Raw genomic sequence first — 17,644 nt, 5'->3', positions numbered from 1 at the left:
TTTGTATATTAGTGTTTGTCCTGCATTGCAGTTTATAATGATCATGCTGACATAAACTACCTACTGACCCACATGGGCCATTCCTGTGTTAATTTCTCCACTCCCGCATGCATCTACACACGTGGATATATGTAGAGTAGATCTCTAAGACCTCTTCTAGTGCTTAACACCACAACAGAAGTTCAGTATGAGGGGAATTTTAAAAGGTAGGTTACATAGATGACCACAGTTCTGCTTGCTGCATACAGGATGCGAATCACTGGGCTCTTCTGAGTGCCAGTCTTGGCCCTGATCTGTTTGGTGACTGAAGCAGACTCACTAGCCAGTTACTAAGGTGGATGCACCCACGAAATTAAGTCGGCTTATTTCTCTCTGGTTTTCAGCTAGGCCAAGTGGAAGCTTAGGCTGATTTGTGGTTATTAGATATAGTAAATGCCAACATTCATTCTTTTCTGCAGTTTCTCTGCCTTATATCAGCAGCTAGCAGAAGACTCCAGTCTCTCTCTATTTCAAAGCATGACCTTCCATTTGAATATCTTTCAAAGTTCTTAAGGAATCCTCTATTTCTAAATTTGCTCGCAAACCCATGAGGTCCCCAGGCTCCATCCTGCCTCAGAACTGTGCTAACACTGCCTCACGTCGGGATGCCAGCACTGCCTTTATTCCTGTACTATCTTGGGTCCTCATAATTTGGGAAGGGCTTCCAAGCCCAGGGGAGTTAATCTTGGAACACAAAGGCCACAGGCTTCACATTAAAATGACGTAGCTACAGCTAACAAAAGACCATCCCTTACACTCCACAAATATGGTGCTCCTCCCTCAACATCAGGATACAGAGCATGTGAAAACAGAAGACAGCATAAACATTTCTGAAAACAGTATCTAATGGTAGCCTCTTGGTTAACCTTTTTCTGCCTCTATTTCTTTTCTTTTCTTTTTTAATTTTTATTTATTTATGATAGTCACACACAGGGGGTGGGGGAGAGGCAGAGACACAGGCAGAGGGAGAAGCAGGCTCCATGCACCGGGAGCCCAACGTGGGACTCGATCCTGGGTCTCCAGGATCACGCCCTGGGCCAAAGGCCAAACCGCTGGGCCACCCAGGGATCCCTCTATTTCTTTTCTGTAGCTAGAATATTCTGCAGCTGCTGCCCTGAGAGGAACGGCTGAAGATTACAAAATTGATTTTAATTGAATCATTGAATCCTTCACATTTAGTGTATATTAAATATTATTGGTACTAATCAGCTTTATAACATAGTCTTCATAAGAATTCTCTTTCCTTCATGAACGTATTTCCTGGTGCCATCCCCCTACCCCACCTTTCTTCCTATAGCTCAAGTTAATATAATTACCCTAACTCAGAAATTAAATGACATAATGTCAGAACTAACACTAGTGAAAAATCAAATAATGTTAACTTTAGAGAATTCCCAATTAATTTAAGAGTTAACATAGACATCGTTCATGCTTAGAAGACACATAAATATTTTATGTTTCCATTTTATGCCTGTTATGTTAGTATTCTTTTATTCCTTTTTTTAAAAATATTTTTATTTATTTATGATAGTCACAGAGAGAGAGAGAGAGAGAGGCAGAGACATAGGCAGAGGGAGAAGCAGGCTCCATGCACCGGGAGCCCGACGTGGGATTCGATCCCGGGTCTCCAGGATCGCGCCCTGGGCCAAAGGCAGGCGCTAAACCGCTGCGCCACCCAGGGATCCCCAGTATTCTTTTATTCCTAAGCCTATATCCTTTGATACCTCCGGCTCACTAGCACTTACTAGTGCCTAATGTCCAATAAAAACCGAGTCACAATTTGTTGAATGAAGGAAGGAGTGAATAAATAAAAGCAACAATGAAAATGTCTGTGTAGAACTTTTGTCATATGAATTCTAACCTAGGTCTCATGAAGCTTAATTTTTAAGTTCCATTAAGTTCCATTTGCTAATAATTTGAGACAATGAAAATCAGCTGCCAAAGTTTACATGGCAACATAGGAGTTACGTCCAGTACCCAGAAATATTTTAAACTCAAAATCAGAAAACATAAGCACACTCTTAAAATTCGAATGCCCCTATGATGCTCTTTGCATTTTCCATTTGAAGAGACTGAGACCCAGGGAAATTACAAATTTACTCAGAGGCACACAGTCAGGCAAGGTCATGCACCCTAGGTCTTTTTACTCCCCTGGCAGCCTTTAACCTATAAAATTTCTCTCCACCCCCAGCCCATCTGCTGATTCTGGGCATGGCATCTGTATTAGATCCAGCTTCTCAGAGCATATCAACTGTGAGCCAATTGGATATAAGTACAAAGAGAACAGAAAACTCTCTTTTCCCAGGCAGCTGGAAAGTTTCACTTGCAATTTATTTTTAGCATCTTGTGTGTGCTCAGGAGGAACCATAGTAACAAAGGCACCTGGGAGAACCTGCTGGAGATATTCGCATGGACAAGTGAATAGCCTCAGAGGGAGACTGCTCCATCTTTAGGGGGAATCAAGGACAAGCTGGACATGTCCCTGGTACTAGGAAAGCCATCACTAGAGTAGACTAACCTCAGAATCAGCAGGCCTCGCCTCTATAGAGGCTGTTAATGACTAATGAGATCATCTATGTAAAACTGTCATCTCTTCCCTTCCTTCCCTTCCTCCCCCAGCACCAATCCAGTGTGTAAACACAGCCAAGCAAGTGACTTCTGACTTAGAGGTCTGATCATGTGTGATGTTTTGTTAAGGACTTCACGAAACTTCTAAACCGCATAGCTGCAGGAGAGGAAGTGAACCATTCAAGACATCAGGCTACCATTTGTTGAATGGCTTCCAAGATGTTCATCCATCTTCACCATCCCAGCAAGGACAATATCAGAATCTCTTTTCTTTCTTCCAGGAGCAGGATATGAGGCTATGCACAGAGTGCACCTGCCCAGGAGAAGCCATGTTGCTGGAAGAAACTGTAGCACCTGATGGGAGCTAGCTTCATACACGTCTATTTTCCCATGCCAAACTCTCGCATTTACCCATGGGACAGAACCCAGAGCCAATTCAGGAAATGCTTCAGTTCTGGAATTTCTCTGTCTAGTTCTTGAATGCTGACAGAGTCAGTCTGGTGATTTACGCAAGGTCACGCTTTGTATGTATGGCCTTTTAAACTTCACACCAAAGATGTACCCCCTTGCTATTCCTTCTCCAACATTCGGTGAAATGCTGTTCTCTCCCTTACACTTGTTGGAGAAATACTCCACCAAATGAATCTAATGTACACAGTCTGCAAGATGGTTCACCCAATGAAGTGAGGTATACTTCAGCCCAGTCTTGTTCATTTAGCATTTCTCTGCCTGGGTGCCTTTTCACTATGACTTTGGAAAAGCTTGAATGTTTCTAATTACATTTGGTACCTTTCCAAAGGATATAAAGATACTTATTACATTGCATTTGTGCTTCAGTGTTATCTTGAAACGTGATAGTAACTGATAAAATGTTTTTCATGGGCATATCTTCTATAATTTTAAACACATTTTAATAAAATCCAAAGTTTCATGATGATATCACTAACCTGAGGCCCATACGCAGTCCTGTTATTCAATCATGCTCAAGGCTGAGGACAGTGTTATTCACAAAGAGGTATTTAATAAATGATAGCACAGGAAACGAAAACCATCATTCTAGTCACATGGTTGGAAAGACCTGTATCGATCTTTACTTCCCCACAAAACCACATAAATATATGATGGTGTTATTGAACCAGCTTCCTCCCAGCAAATGAACTATGGCATTGCTCAAGTGGTATTCGTATTATTAAGAAACAAAATCCTAAAAATAAAATAGGAAGACAGCTCACAGAAAAACATAAGTATCCAATAGAGATTCTATATCAGTAGGAATGATGCAAGATATAGTTTTAAGAGAGGAGCCTATTTTTAATTTAGAATATTCACAATATATGTATTAGAAAGGAAAGCTGTGGGTGGAAATTAACTCCCCTATGTATTGCAGATTGGGAAATGACCTCCGTACAATCTCTCCAAAAGTGTGATGAGACTATATTTGCAGTTGTTCTTCTCTCTCTGCCAAAACTGAAAACTTCCTCTTTAACTTATTTTTTCTCCAAAGTAGATAATAGCTTAGAATTCTACATAAAATACTTCTATTTATTTGCATTAATTTTATTAATCTAACATTTAAAACCTGTTAGAGTATCTTCAAATCAACTCTAAGTGAATGAATAGAACATGGTGACATTTTGCCCAACCATGTGATTTGCAGGCCAAACTTAGCATCTCTGTGCCACAAAGTAAGGCAAAATTTGGCTAACTAAATTTTAGACATGAAGAAAAACAAAGAAAAACAACAGCACCAACTGAGAAGGTGAAGACAACCCTCAGGAAAATGCAGGCACTAGGTACCTTGCTCCTGGATTGTCTCCATAAATAGAGAATATGATTGGTCCAGGAAAAGATTGTGCTGAAGAACAAACAAGCAAATAGAAATGAACTAGAATATTCCCCCTGAAGTCCACATTCCACCTGCCACTTCTCCTAAATCAGAGGGCTATCCACTTGTTCTGCTGTCTCAAACCCTGCCTTAGAGAGAGAAGCCCATGGGAGCAGTGTCTCTCTTGACATACATCACAATTTATTTATTCTTTACAGGCACTTATAAAAAGGGAAAGAGACATATATATTTCCACATATTTTGGGCAACATGACACAGCTGCAAATGCATGAGAACTGTAATCAGCAAACTTGGGTTCAAGGCCAGATAACAAACTTCAGCTATCTGAGACTCGTTATCCCCATCTGCCACCAGGAACTAATGATCCCTGCATAATAGAGACACCTTGAGAGTTAAAGGTCCTGAAGTCTATCCAAATACTGGTTTAGAAAGGGTCATGAGAAACCACCATAGGCAGTCTTATAGTTCTCACCAGAATCACCTCTCAGTTTGCAAGGACTGAATTAAGAAAAAAAGTTCAGAGAAGGATCTATAGTGGAAAGTCCTCGGTAACATTCTAAGTAGGTGCTATCCAAACCTTCACACAGCCTAAGTCTTTATTCCTTTCTTCTCACCTCAGTAGAGATGGAAAAGGTACCCTATAATTAATTAATGCCTGTTGTTTTCATGAGGTCTTTCTTTTGAAGATCGAATCCTGCCAAAACTTCAACCAGGTTTTAAAATCATGCCTGTAGATAGGTGCTACACTGCTTACAATCTCTACAGCTCATTTTCTCCTGGGCCCAGAGTTCTGCATGTTTGAATTCTGGTCTCATTCTGATGCAGTGTTTCTTAGTTCCCACTGTGAAATTTGCTCAGCCTTCTTACACCACCGATGGAGAATCCGTTCTTTGCAACTATAACCTCTTGGTCTTCTCTTGCCATTAATCCATGTAGATGTTTTGTCTTATAGTCATGCATTGCTCTCTCTGCTTGCTGTAATGCTCCTAGTTCAAGCTGCGGATTTACCAAACCCACATTAAATTCCTATATTCCCGTATTCCAAAGTCTCTGTCTCATCTAATTTAGGATTAACTGCTAAACTAATGACGGCTGCTCTTACTCCATCATCCTGACATTATGCTGTGCTGGATCCAGAACCAACACCCCGAAACAACAGTCATTATGCAATTTTCAGTTGGTGTTGCTATTTAGAAAATACCCCTTTTGTGCATCAATTTCTCATGGTGTAGTCATGTAGTAGCTATGCAACTTAGCTCTTATAGTCCTCGTTCTCTAGTATAGTGCATCATCTGAATGCAGCTATGATACCCATGGCTTTTTCTGTCTGGTTCTCCCCAGCTGATTTTTGTTAGAGAAGAGTTCTTGATTGGCCTGACCAAGTTTGTGCTTCCTAAAGCTGTGTCACTGGCCACTCAGGAGTTTGGTCCTCTTCGAGGCAATTTAGAAGTGAGTTCTGGGATATAAGTTAAATGGTTAATATTTACTGAACAGAACAGATTCAACACTGACTCTTAAGGACTAGGAGCACTGTGCTTTGAGCTGATCTTTTGCTCACTTTCAGAAAGTAGGAGAGTGACTTAGGCAGAAATAAACATTCCCTGAGAAGTGGTACCTTTGAGCAGTGGGCTGATAACTGTGCTCTCCTGTGATGAGAGCAGAAGAAATGCATCCTTTCTCCATTTCCTCCCCAAGCTCTAGCTACTACAATCTTGTTAACAGATGAAATCAACTTTGACTTATTAATTTAGTGAAAGCCACATGCTCTGAATGAAATGAAGAAAAATAGCTTTAGTTAACACAGGGGAAACATTTTGAATTGGCTCCTGGCTCAGTAAGTCAGCTTTCCGCAGTGGTAACTGATGCCTTTTACAGACTTCCAAATGGACTTGACCATAATAGCAGAGGTAACTGTATAGCTTATTTGGAAAGAACTCCTCCATGAGCTGAGATTTCCCACTCAGGCCTCAGTTCTTGACCTACACTTTGAAATACAGAAAAAATATTAAAATCCCCACACTGAAGTCACCATTCAAATTAAGATGCAGAAAAAAGATTTAAGGCCTGGAAAGGTTAGGTCTATAAAAGACCCACTTCACCAAATTTTGGTGACTCTATTATATCATTCACTTATTCTCTCCCTCAAAAAGCACCACCATCAAAAAAAGCTTCTTACAACCTACACTAAAGTCTTCAACACATCTAGAGAGGCACTTTCCCTTGTTATTACAATTTATTCCTCCAGACTGATCAACTGTTTTTCAAAATGAACACAAAAATCACATTTTCCCTTCATATTCAAGATTCATTCTAACCAGCAGAGCATTCTGTAGCATTTAGACAGAGCTTCTTACTGAAATGTACCAGGATTATATCTTTAATACAATGCATTACATGTATGAAGCAGCTCTCAGTAAAGAAGCAATTTCTATAAAGTGATCTCTCACTGTGTTCCTCACAGGTTCAATGAGATAAACGTTACTCAGGAGGCTGAAAAGAGCATTCTCTTTTGTGAGTGAATACATTGAGACATTGAATAGGGAATAGTAACTTGTCTCAAATTCAACCCATTCAATAACTAGTGAACATTTAATATGTACTCAGTAATATGGGAATTACAAAGGAGCTATGTGATACGTCCCCTTCTCTGCTGGGTTTGCATTTATGTTGAAGGTGGCAAGACAAGCATGCATAAATAACAAGAAAAAGAAGTGTCACAGAACCTAATTCAACAGCAGAGAATGAAAGCAATGTTAAACATAAGGAAAAGTTGGTTGTTGCATCCAACAAAGGGCATAAGGAGATTTAAATGATCTCTATGATTCTGTAATTCCATGAAAGGAACCAGTCACAATATGCCAGATCCTATGGGTAGAGTCTGAGACAGAGTTCAAGTATTCCTAGTTTTAGATATAATGGCCCTCTGTCTATTCCTAAATGCTTTCAGGACCTCTGATTCTATTCAGCCAAGGTCATACTTAGTAACTGGACTTTATGAAGGGAGTTGTGGGAAGGGAGTTGTGGGAATCACTTGTGTGATTCTCTGACACCTCAAGTGTCAGAGAAGCCAGACATGTGACCCGAGAGCCCAGGCTTGCCTGAAGGAGGTGGTGTCTTTTCTCCTTTAACTGAGGAAGACCATTCTGCCTAATGCTACCAGAATTCCCCATTTTTCAGGACAAACTCTAAGGGAAAACTTTATGTGAAATCTTATGATTTTAAGTATGTATTACTTTTGTGATTTTGTGACTTGTGCTTTGAGTAGTTCCAGTATTTTATGGTGACATATGTTAGCCTGAGATCTCAGGCAGTGAACATATGTGGTTTAGCAATGAATGATATATCAGGCTGTAAACCATTATCATTTGGACCATTACATTGATATGAACTTATGAGTAAGTGATTATAAAGGGATTGTCTACCTGACTCAGCTGCCCTTGAGTATCCTAAGGGGTTTCTGTGGTGCAGAAACTATTGAGTTTAACAATATTCTACATAACCAAACTGCTGCTTGGCCAACAGCTATAATTTGCTATAATAGACAGAACCATCTAATATATGAATGATCTCAGGTTAGAGATATTTACCTTCCTAAACTCAGGCACAAGTCAAGTCACATTACATTAATTATCATAGAGGAGTGGTTTCTTTTCCCCCTAGAGTATAAGATACTCAGAAGAGAAAACTGAGCTTTGAAATAGTCTATGTGGAATTAGCAAGCCACTTGGAGAATGGCTATCACTGGGCTGCAGCACCAAACATAATTGACTGGAATTTTCGGTAAGGAATAATCCATTTGTGTGTGCTATTGCCCTAGTGCTTGGTGAGATAATCAAGAACTATCAGCGGAGCCACCTTTCCAACACATGCATTGAACAAAAGCACATCTGACATGAGGCTGGTGGACACAGCAAGCTGTTAAATGACTGCCAGAGCTCTGCTCTAAGTGACAGTCTAGGAATCAGCTCTTTTGCTGCTTGCTCTCATTTAAATATGAAGTTGACCTCCTATAGCTAATTAGAAATGCATATAGCATATGATTTATGTTAGGGGGAGAGAGTTTGGGAGAAAGGTCCATTAAAGAAAAGAATAATGGAACCCAAGTGCCTTAGGATTGGAGGAGATGTCAATTATCTCATTTAGTTCCTTTCTTCTGGAAGGGCCTATTACTACCATGTAATTTATGGGCCTGGGGAGAGCAGTAAAACCATGGAGAAGAGGAAACAGATGAATCCAGACTATTAACAACATGATGTAGGACTTATAGATTTTTACCTTCATTTTTGAAGGAGCTCACTAAAGCCCAAATATAGGGTACAAGAGAACAATGATGGTTAATTTTAAAGATTGTTCTATCTCCTCCATATGATTTTTTACTTATAAAAAATATACGCCTCCATCACCCAAGCCTTTTTTCTTTCACTGAACTTTTTGTACTCAATGTTTTTATATCTTTGATGATTAAATTATAACAGCCTAACATATGTGCTTTTTGATAGCAGGGCCCAGAAATAGAATGTTAATTTCATAGACCTGAAAAAAAAATAAGCGAAAGATGAACCAGTGTTCATTTTCCCATATCCGAGCTAGAGATTTATTAAAAGTCTTTTGCATGCACATATCTCCACCTTCCAACCCATATTCCCATGACCCATATATGGATGGGAGGGAAAGCAGGCATGTATCTGTAGTTGGAGCCACAGTGCACGGAGCCAGGAAACAAGGACCAAATCATGTTCAAGAAAAAATACCAAGAATCAGTGCTGGAGCACTGCCTGCAAATGAGACTCAAAGAAGCAAGAGCCTGGACTGGTTTTGGGAAGGCTAGAATATAGGGTCAAGTGGCTGGAGATACATAGAGAGCCAAGAGCCGAGACAAGGACCTGGAGATAAAACACAGGAGAATGGAGGAAACAGTTGAGATTGCTCATTATTGCTCTTAGCAGCAAGTCCTCCATGGAACCGAGTCTCGGAAAGGCAGGCAGTAAGATGGAAGAAACACTCTATTTGGAAATCTCTCCTTCTTCTACTCGGTCTAGAGCATGCTTCTCTCCTAGAAAGGCATTCTCTCTAGGAGTGTTTTTCTCACCAGCTCCCTTCCATTTAGCCCAATTCAATGTTTATCTGAGCAAGCATGAGTTAGCTACTGATATTCTTAGCACAAATACTCTAGCTTTTTCCATATTGTCTTACCTTTATCCAAAGATAAGCTGTTGTAAAAACTATTACTCTCAATAAAAGTATAGTAAAATGAAAAGTAAATAAAAGCATTTTTTTTCATTTCTAAAAAGTGTTTCATTTCATTCTCTGGTTTTACTTATTTCATGCTTTTAAAAATTATTATTGTTTTTCCAAGTATCAGACTTTTTCATGTAAACTAAGTACTGGATTTCTTCCCTTTTTTCTTCCACAGTTCAGTGAATATTCATTCTGCTTTAGTCTGCAAATTTGCTGTGTGGGTCTATATGAACATAGATGATGACTTTTCTTCAGAAGTCATTAAAGTGGGGGTACTGGGTGACTCAGTCAGTTAAACATCTGCCTTCCCCTCAGATCATGATCCCAGGGTCCTGGGATTGAGCCCCAGGAACCCCCACATTGCATCAGGCTCCCTGCTCAGTGGGCTTCCCCCTCTCCCTCCGCCCCTCCCCCTCTGCTTGTACACACACACACACACACACACACACACACACTCTCTCTCTCTCTCTCAAATAAATAAAATCTCTAAACAAACAAAAAGGCATTAAAGTGTAGTTGGTCCTTTTTTTTTTTTTTTTTTTTTAGTGTAGTTGGTCCTTAAGAATGATTCTGAGAAGCATGAAGTTACCTTTAGACAACAAATATAAATAAAGAAAAAAGCAAATATATACCTCTCTACTAGATTATAAACTCCCCAAGAACAATTAAACACAATTTCCACATTTTGTATTGACAAAATTTAGTATACTAAGATTCTAATCACAAGTATGAATTATTTAGTAAATGAGTGAATATTTATTGATGAGAATGCACTGAATATAAAACCTTGTTCTTCCATGTGGGTGCATATCTCCATGTTTTGTTTCTCTTCCCTCTTCTGAATTCCCTATACTCCAGTCAAATGGGAGTACTCATTTTCATCTATATAATCTCATCCCTTCACTATTTTATTTATTGGTTCATTCATTCAATATTTCTTTTATTCAATCAGTTGTTTACTCAAGAAAATAATTGTATTTTCAAAGTGCTAAGAAAAAATATCCAGTGAAAAGGGCTCAAAAATTAAGGTAATAATATACTTCCAGATAAATAAAAAAGTGAGGGAATTCATCACCAAATAAAAGAAATCCATAAAATAAACTCAAATTTATCCATAATAAAGTAAATACAGAAGGAAGCAATCCTGGGGTGATGGAAATGATTTCATGTGGCAGCTCAGAGACTCAGGAAGTAACAAAAAGCAATAAAAATGGTAAATATGTACATAAACTAAATGACTATTGATAGCAAAAATCAACAATTATAATGTTTTATGGTTTAAAATATATGGAGAATTTGAAAACAGTAGGATATAAGATGAAATGGGGTAAGAGATGTTAAAGAATCCTAAAACACTTGTCCAGGAAGTGGGAAATGTGCTGGCTTTGCTTTAGTCAAGAAGGGAAGTTTTGTTTTTGTTTCTGTTTTTTAAAGATTTTATTTATTTATTCATGAGAGACAGAGAGAGGCAGAGGGAGAAGCAGGCTCCATGCAGGGAGCCCGACGTAGGACTTGATCCCGGGACTCCAGGATCAGCCCTGGGTGGGCCGAAAGCAGGTGCTAAACCGCTGAGCCACCCATGAATCCCAGGAAGTTCTAATCTCTAGATAACCACCACATAAGGAGTAGAACAGTGAGGTGGTAGGGAATAGATATATTAAAAAGAATCAATCCAAAAGTACGTGAGAAAGAAGAAAATAAAAACAGAGAAAGGTGGGATAAAACAAACAAACAAACCTAGTAATTACATTAAGTGTAAATGGACTACCTGCTTCAATTAAAAGACAGAACTATTCAGGTGGGATAAACAAAAATTATATTCTACTTACAAGTGATCCATCTCAAGTATAAGGACCTGAGAGGTTGAAGGTAAAAGGACAGAGGAAGATAAACTACAAACTCCAGGGATCCCTGGGTGGCTCAGCAGTTGAGCGCCTGCCTACAGCCCAGGGTGTGATCCTGGAGTCCGGGGATGGAGTCCCACACCGGGCTCCCTGCATGGAGCCTGCTTCTCTCACTGCTTATATCTCTGCATCTCTTTCTCTGTGTTTCTCATGAATAAATAAATAAAATCTAAAAAAACCCTACAAACTCCAAGCAAGAAAAAATTAGAGTAACTACTTTATTAACAGATGTAATGAGCTCTGGGGCAAGAATTCTTACTAAAGGTAAAGATGAGGCAGCCCAGGTGGCTCAGCGGTTTAGCGCCGCCTTCAGCCCACGTTGTGATCCTGGAGACCCGGGATCAAATCCCACGTCAGGCTCCCTGCATGGAGCCTGCTTCTCCCTCTGCCTGTGTCTCTGCCTCTCTCTCTCTCTCTCTCTCTCTCTGTACGTCTCTTGTGAACAAATAAATAAAATAAAAGAGTTGGCCAGGCTTTAAAAACAAAAAGATAAAGATGGGTGCAGTAGATATAAAATTTTACATTTGTATCTACCTATAACAATATATATTACTGTATAAAATATATTTAATATCTAAATTTAATATAGTTAAATATAAATAATAACAATATTAATATATCTAATACATAAAGCAAGAATTGATGGAACTAAAAATGGAAATAGAAAAATTGGAAAATTTTCAAATTTGAAGTAGTGGGAGATTTTAAAAACTTTTAACACTTCTTTCTCAGTTAACGATAGAATATACATATAAAAGGCTCTAAGGTATAGAAAATCTGTACAATGTGATTAACAGACTTGACCTCACAGCATGTCTATAGCACTGATCCTGGTGACTGAAAAATACACTTCCTTCTTAAGTTTATGTGGAGGATTTACCAAAATTGACTATTTCTTGAGACATAAAGCAATCTCAATAAATTATTATGTATTGTCATACAAATTACGTTTTCTGACCACCGTAAAATAACAATAACAAATTAGAAAATCTCTATATACTTGAAAGCTATGCAATAACCTCTAAGCAGTGCATTGATAAACTAAGGAATCAAATTAGAAATTAGAAAATATTTTAAACCAAATGATAAATGATTATTACATGACAACACTTGTAGCATGCAACTAGTACATGCTTAAAGGGAAATCTCTGGCTTAATATTAGAAAAGAAGAAAGGCTAGAAGCAGTTTAGTCATTGATCTCCAGAAGTTAGAGAAACTCAAAATAAAAAAGATAAGGGGATATTTTAAAAAGAAAAGAAAAAAAACAAAATAGAATCAGCAAGTCAAAGTTTGGTTCTTTGGAACGAAGAGCAAAATATAACAAATCCCAATCGAAGTATAGATAAAAGAATAAAGAAGACACAAATAACCAATATCAAGACAAAACTACCTATTCTATAGATAACAAAACCATCATAAAAGGATAAAATGAACAACTGTATGCTGATGTGTTTGACAATTTAGTTGGACATATCTTTAGAAGAATACAACCTATCAAAATTGACACAAAAAGGAAAACAAATTGTTAAGAAAAACCTTCTCAAAACAAAAACTTCCCACCCAGACAACTTCACTAGTGAAATCTTCCAACATCCACAGAAAAGTGATCCCTCTTACATATGACTCCCCCTCAAGAATAGAAAGAGGAGTATTTCTACATTTTTTTTAAAGAGACCAGTCTACACCAAGACATATAACCATGATGCCAATAACATATAAAAAAGTCCCGGAGCGAACATCTTACTTAAAATAATAAAAGCTTTTCCCCAGAAATCAAGAAAGAGGCAAGGATGTCCACTATTAGCACTTCTATTCAATCTGTTCCTAAAGATTCTAGCCAGAGAACTAAGACAAGGAAGAGAAAAGGTATAAGAACTGAAAAAGAAAAAAAAAAAAACAAAAAAGTTATTTTCAACAAGGTATCAAGACTGCTATGTAGAAAGTCCAAGAGGATCTACAGATAAAGTATTGGAATCAATAATGAATTTATCAAAGGTCTTAATTAAATTCACTATTACAAACTGTTTTTCATAGATCAACAATAAGTAGAAAATTAAATTTGTAAAATGATATCATTTTTAGCATTAAAAACCAACACTTAGTAATATTTATGAAGAAATGTGCAAGGCCTTTTCACAGAAACCATAAAACTTTATTGAGAAAAATTAAATAAGAACTGAACAAATGCAGAAATATACCATCTGCATAAGGGGATAGTGTCTTTTTTTTTTTTAATATTCTATTTATTTAAGAGAGAGGGAACATGAGTGGGAGGAAGGGGCAGAGGCAAAGGGAGAGGGAGAAGCAGACACTCCCCACTGAGGTGGGAATCCTAGGTGGGGCTTAATTCCAGGGCCCTGGGATGATGACCTGAGTCAAATGCAGATGCTTCACCTACTGAGTCACCCAGGCACCCCAGCATGGGGTCTTCTGAGGGGCTGGTAATATTCTGCTTCTTGACCTGGATGGTAGATACTCAAGTGTATGAAATTATGGTAATCCAAGCTACAAATATATGATTTTTTAGGCTTTTCTACTTGTTTGCTATAACTAACAAGGTTTACCAAAAAGTACATAGATGAATAAAAGTTCTTTGTTCTACATTATTAACATATAGTTGTAAAATTATATATTTACATTTTCTCTTCTTGACTCTTTGTAATCAAGTTTGGTGTATTTGTGCTATTAAATGTGTTTCAAAGAACAGAACTACAATGATAACATTGCACATATAGGAAATGAGTTTTGGCTTGGATCCATCAACCAGAAATCACTTACCTTGAACTTGATAGGAATGGTCACACATATTTTGATCAATTTGCACTTTTAGACTGTATTGGAGGGGCATGACGTATGATTTAGTCTACACCTCCATACTACCAATTCAGCTACCATATTGTCTGAGTGGTCTGGGCTATATGATCAAGGATTTAACGTCACCATAGAACATAGGCCTAGACTGTCATTACAACATGGCTTCTGAAGGATTTGATTTTCAGTCCAAGAGGAGTGAGAAGCATTTATGGTTCCTTTAGAATGGCATTTTACCAACATATCAATGAAGTTTATCATGAAACTGCCGGGCTAAGCTGGGAGGGAAACTTAAATGGTGGAGAGGGTCTGACAAATGGTATTGAAGATTTTGGATCTAAATTCTTAACTTAATTTGATCCCCATGGTGCAATGTTTGAGTCTATTCGGGCCATTTCCCTGATACAGATCTGGTATTTGCCTCTGGCCATGTCAAGCTTCTTTATGGTTGTGATACTGATAAGGTAAAGATTGTCAAGTGACTTTTTACTTCTCTAGGAATTTCTTCAAATATTAGGCACATTATTTTTGATTGAGCCAGGATGCAATAGAGAAACGAGGAGCAGATGTTGATTGTTGATTACCAGTTGGTTCCATTTTCCATCAGCTGGTAACCTTCACGCACTTTCACTCAGGCTATATTTACCCATAAAACCAACACATTCAGTATTTAAAAAAAAAAAAAAAGGTAATACAAATTATATCAAAACATCTGGATATTTAGTGAGTTGGCCAGATGTTTTGGTGGTTAATAAATAAAGGCCGAAAAGAAAAAAAAAAGAGTAAAAGAATGGACAAGGACTTAAATTAGCTACCCACTCCCATCCTCCACCTCCTCAGAGCAGTGGTGATGAAACAGTATGAATCACATTGAGAAGGTAAAATCAAAGGGATAATACATTTTGAAATTTAGCCCTGAACAAATAGAGGTGACCTTCGTCGTTTTGAGGAGAAATGGAAAGTTGCCTAAGCCTTTTTTGTATCTAGAAATTATTTCTCAATTGCTCATAATTTTTGAATTACATTTATATGGTTTCTCAGATCCAAGCCAAGATATGAATCCTCTAAGAGAGTTAGATGCTTTGCCAAATTGAAAATAGATTTGTTTTCCATGTTGGAATTACTGATGAAAACTGCAGGCACAAGTCCCCGCCCCCCCCCTTTTTTCTCAAAGGTGAAACACATCTTGTTTTGTTCTATTTATTTCTTTCTCAACACAATATGCGTCATTGAATAATTCTCAGTTTCAGGAAGAGCTCCAGTTGGGAAATAAGTTTGTGCTCAAATTCATACTTTTTGCTTTTTGGCTTTATAACTTTGGGCCACTTAACTTTTTTGGATCTTCAGTTTCTACCTTTACAGGATGGAAATAATAATGACCTCGTAAAGTTACTTTCAGGAAAAAGAAAATAGTTTAAATGTAAAAGCCCTAGCACCTTTCCAAGTAGAACCTCTCCTCTACCGTTTGTGATTTGGAAGTGGGCAAGTCAGCTGGGGAAAACTCCCTCTTAGCTGGACACCTGAACACAAAGTTTTTTAAAAGGCTGGTTGTCATAGATTTCAGCAAAGAGAAGTGAGATCAGAGTGGAAAAGTATCTGGTATTTCTATATGCAAATTGACGTGACACCCTGAAATGGGAAATGCTCCATGTGTATTTTTATTTATTCCTTGAGCAAATATTCGCTGAGTACCTATGATAGCCAGGAATGATTCTAGATGTCGAGAACACAGACCTTAATCCCTATTCTCATAGAACATACATTCTGGTGGAGAGAGTGATAAAAACAGCAAAATGGATAAACTCTATGGAAGCTAAAAGGTGATCAGCCTATAAAATAGCACAGTTAAGGGATGTCTGTGGCTCAGCAGTTGAGCGTCTGCCTTCAGCTCAGGGCATGATCCATGGTCCCAGGATCAAGTCCTGCATCGGGCTCCCTGCATGGAGCCTGCTTCTCCCTCTGTCTCTGCCTCTCTCACTGTGTGTCTCTCATGAATAAATAAATGAAATATTAAACAAAAATAGCATAGTTAAGACTTTGGGAGGCCGAATGAATGAGTTTTAAATATCTTGGTCACTGGCAGATATTTCTGAGCTTTTTGAAAGATGTTGCCTCCATTGGATAATATTAATAAGAATAATAAAGTCTCTGTGAAAACTTGCCAGGGTGGCCCAGGGTAGATTGGGATTTTTACTTAGTTGCACATATTAAACCATAGTGGATGAGTTTCCATTTGGGCTAAGATATTATGCTTCTGCAGAGAAGAAACAGAAACCATTGCAATTTGGGAGCAAAATTTTCAGAAGGATCCCTACCCAGAGCTATACCTCAAACAGAATATTCTTTCCCAGGGTAACTAGCATCGCAAGGGGCTTGCCTCAGCAGGCTTGTACTTCCAGACATCATGTTCTGATTCTGAGTTCGATGTGTTCTGAAACGATTGCCCTATAAAATGCTATAGAAAGAAAATCTATTTCTGATAATGGTTAAATCTTTGCAGAAATATTTCAAGTTTCCAAAGTTTTTCTTTGATATAAAGAAATAATTAGTTGGAAAAGAAATTAATACCACAATGAAAGGGTCTATCAAAATACCAGAATAGGTTGCTTGAGAGTAGCAGTTAGTAAAGGACTTTGAAGTGTCTGCAGGGAAGGAACTATATAAATCAAAGCAAGCTTTTTATGACTAGGCAAGAATTTCAATATTTGTCCTGAGCGAATGACCCCCTCTCCCACTTCATACAGAAGATAAAGAAAGAGCAAGGACATGGAATACTTCAGTTCCTACCTCCAAGTCCCTTCCTCCAAAATGTAAGCATGTTTCTGAGAACATAGCCACATCCACCACTCACCCCCATTATTATTTTTTGCCCTCCATAGACACTTTGCCTTTCTTTCCCAAGTGAATCTATTCCCTGGGGCTCTGGATCCCGTGCCGTTCAAACCCTCAGGAATATTCTCTAATCTTTTGTCCTTCTCTGTCTCCTCTTCTTTTTCCTTTCTTCTTCCTCCAACTTTTCAGTCTGTACTACTGACTCCTTTTCTTGTGTATATACTGACGCCTTTCCCACCTTAAAAACAAACCAAACCCACCACCACCGCCACCACCATGACCACCACCTCTCACAACTCAATGTCTGCCTACAGGAACTACTTGCCCTCTTATCAACCATTGTTCCCACACTCTTTATAGGGGGCTTCGGAGCTCTCTCCACTACTTTGCCTCTCTGTTCAATCT

Source organism: Canis lupus, chromosome 4 (assembly GCF_011100685.1).
Source record: "Canis lupus familiaris isolate Mischka breed German Shepherd chromosome 4, alternate assembly UU_Cfam_GSD_1.0, whole genome shotgun sequence".
NCBI classification, from domain to species: domain Eukaryota; kingdom Metazoa; phylum Chordata; class Mammalia; order Carnivora; family Canidae; genus Canis; species Canis lupus.
The sequence above is the reverse complement of the archived record's forward strand: the minus strand, read 5'-3'. Positions refer to the sequence as shown.